Raw genomic sequence first — 3200 nt, 5'->3', positions numbered from 1 at the left:
ACAGTCAAGCCCTGCCACTCTCCCCAATATGCCAACTTAAGAGACAAATGGCAAAGGGCAACGAAAGGAGAGGTATTCATGCAGCACACTGTGGGAAGAGGGAGAATAAGCTGTTCAGCCCATCTCTGGGGTGCTGACACGAGCTTTATGTGAAAATAGAGGAAGAATTGGGGCAGGAGGTGAGGAGTCTGAATAATTAAGTGTGGCCTGTGTGATTACTATCTCAATTCTGGTTCTACAATGTGGCCTGGGGAGAGAGGTAAGAAGGGGGACAGTCTGGCTCCCATGAGATGATGGCTTCTCCTGGGGATGATCTTATCAAGGGGCTTGTAAGGCTCTGCTGCTCCTGCATTCCAGGGTGACTGCAGGTTTAGGACAATGACCAGAGACTTTCAGGCACATTTGGGGGATCTGAAACAGGATGTTGTAAAAGCTGACAGTAAAAGCCCTTTCTTACTCTTATCTTGGCGCCTTCAGCCTTGAAGGGGGTAAGATAGGTTTGATATCAGCAGTTTTTAGACAAACAGTCTTGAATGATTAATATACCTAGGCACAGGGCTGGCAGAGTGGCTCAAGTAGCACAGTGCCCGCCTAGCATGGTACAGCACTAAGCAGAAATCAGAAGCCAAACAATTAATAACCCAGAGTCCCCAGAAAGGCTCTGGGTACATATGAGTCCAATACCTCAAGAAACAGGATCAAGGGACAAAGTTGAAACCAGGGAAATTGAGTGATAGTGCATATAAGAAGATTTTAGTTCTAGCTGGGTAAAAATTCAGCTATTCAGGAGGCAGAGTCAGGAAGAGTGTGGTCAGAGCCAGCTACAGAGGTAAAACATCTGCAAGACCCCATCTCAGTCAATACAAAGCTGGATGTGCACCTGTCATCCCAGCTATGCAGGAAGCATAAATAGGAGGATCGTGATGCAGGCTGGCCCAGGCATAAAGCAAAAAGGACTAAAGCTGTGGCTCAAGTAGTAGAGTGCCTGCCTGGCAAGCACAAGGCCCTGAGTTCAAACCCCAGCACAACAACAACAAAAAAGTCCTTTAGGTCCATCCCAGCTTCTACACAACTATCCTTCTTCAAGTCCCATAGATTTATTCTGTTGAAAAAAATTGAGGGAGTGCAGTCTAGATGCTCTGTGGATGGCAGGTCCACAGGCAGAGATCTGAGCAGGATCCCCAGGGTCCCCAGTGGCCTTTCAGCTAGACTGACTGAGAAGCAAGGGGGAAGTCAATCAAGAGACCATCCAGAGGCTCCTAGTGGAAAACAACCGGCTGATCCGCTGTTTCCTGGAGCATCAGAACAAGGGCCCAGCAAATGAGTGCATCCAGTATCAGCCTGTGTTCCACAGAAAGCTCATTTATTTAGCTACCATTGCCAATGCCTGCCCAACCAGTACTTCAAAAGCAGTGGAATAATCTTCCAGTTGGCTGTTGTGAGGATAATTAAATGTAATCCATCACCCATAAAATGAAGACAGGATCTTTGTCAACTCAGCTGCTTAAAACAAATGAAATGTCTGTGGTTCTTTTGAAAATGTGAAGAGAACCACTAATTTAACGCTACTCTCAATGTAAATATTTATTTTAACAGTTAAGCAAATCCCTCAATAAGTTGGTCCAGGTGTCCTCTTTTCTGAAATGGGAGTGTGTTTGGAGAACAAAGATGGGCATCTTCTTAGAACTGGGAATTAAGCCAGAGCCTTGAGCAAGCTAGGCAAGTGCTCTACCTCTTGAGCAACACCTCCAGTCCACCATGGGACTACTTTTTAGTGTCAACTTGAAGATAAAGTTAATAGGTATTGAGCATTCAGTAGCAATTGGCGAGACTCCAGTCAGTGACCTTGCCAAATGGACCTGCTCCCTCTTACCAGTTGGTAAATATGGTCCCCTGACTGCTTTCAGGTTACTTTAGATAAAGCTTACTTTCCCATGGCAGGAAGTGCCTTCAGCAAGATGGCTCAATAGAGTTGCCAGTTGCTCACCACCATCCCCCAAAAGAGGACCAACAAAGAATAAATAACCATATGCCAACTCAGTGCCTAAGAAACATATGGGAGAACAGCAGGGAGGTGGCGAGGTCCCTGGGGGACACGAAAACCCAAGGCAGCACCATAGAGAGCAGGTGTCTTTGCCTTACCCACACTGAATCCTGCAGATTCAGTTGGAGCCAAAATTAACTTCTTCTTTTGAGGAAAAGGTAGATTGGAGGCCCCCCATCCAGCAGTCTCCATTACAGCCTGATACAACTACAAAGAAGACATCTGCAGTCCTCACAGGTTCCAAACATAGTTTGGAGAGTTGCCTAGATTCACATGGATGAACTGCCAGAGTGAAAGGCTATGTTGTGTACTTCACACCTAGCGACCTAAGCCACTGTGCCATCTTGAAGCCAGACCCACTGCTAGAGTGGTCCTGCCTGTAGACCCACAGTGTTTCTCCATTCTTGAGATTCTGCCATCACTACACCATACTCACATGGGTGGCCACATCACCACAATCCCAGCTGCTCAGAGAGTAGGCCCAACAGCAAGACAAACAACTCAGATTTCACCAGTGTGGTCCTCCCCCATCCTCCAGAGAACAGGCAGACTTGCATTGAAGGGAAACTGACACACAGCCAACAGCCTGACCTGCCCACGTGTACTGTACCCAACCCAACAACCAGCAGGTGTCAATCCCATTTCCCTGGTAAGACTGCTGTGTAGGCAGCTGGTCCGCCACCTCCACACACACTAATTCTGGTCCAACAGCCATCCAGGAGGCAACTCTCCTCCATCCCTGCCACATGAACCCACCACACAGCTGCCCAGACCACAGTGCACACCACACTCAATCCAGGCCTAACAGTCTGCCAAGTAGTGACCTTGCTTCCTCCCTGGACTCAGCTGGACTACAGCACCTGGGCACATCTTACCTGGGCCCAACACCTTGACAAGTGGCAGGCCCAACTCCCTGTTCAGCCTGCCATACGGTCAACCAACCAACAGCACCAACACATGCCTAAGCCCAGACTAAGAGCAAACCAGATGACAGTCCCACCCATCAGAAAGCCCTCAGTACTTACAGGCACCTGTGCTTGTCCAACAGCTAGCCTGCAGTGGCCCAGCTCCAGAAAATCTGTACATCACAAACATCCTTAGCCTAGGCCACTGATACAACTGTAGCTGTCACTAATGAGGAGTACAACTGAAGAAA

At 48.1% G+C, this 3200-nt stretch overlaps 1 pseudogene; it reads left to right on the top strand.

Annotated features, from left to right (window-relative positions):
- Positions 1–240: 240 nt before the first annotated feature.
- LOC109699949 (SS18-like protein 2 pseudogene) lies at positions 241–1421 on the top strand (annotated as a pseudogene).
- Positions 1422–3200: the final 1779 nt, after the last annotated feature.

This window comes from Castor canadensis, chromosome 5 (genome assembly GCF_047511655.1).
Source record: "Castor canadensis chromosome 5, mCasCan1.hap1v2, whole genome shotgun sequence".
Lineage (NCBI taxonomy): Eukaryota > Metazoa > Chordata > Mammalia > Rodentia > Castoridae > Castor > Castor canadensis.
Note: the sequence above shows the minus strand (reverse complement) of the source record. Positions and strands in the feature narration are given on the sequence as shown.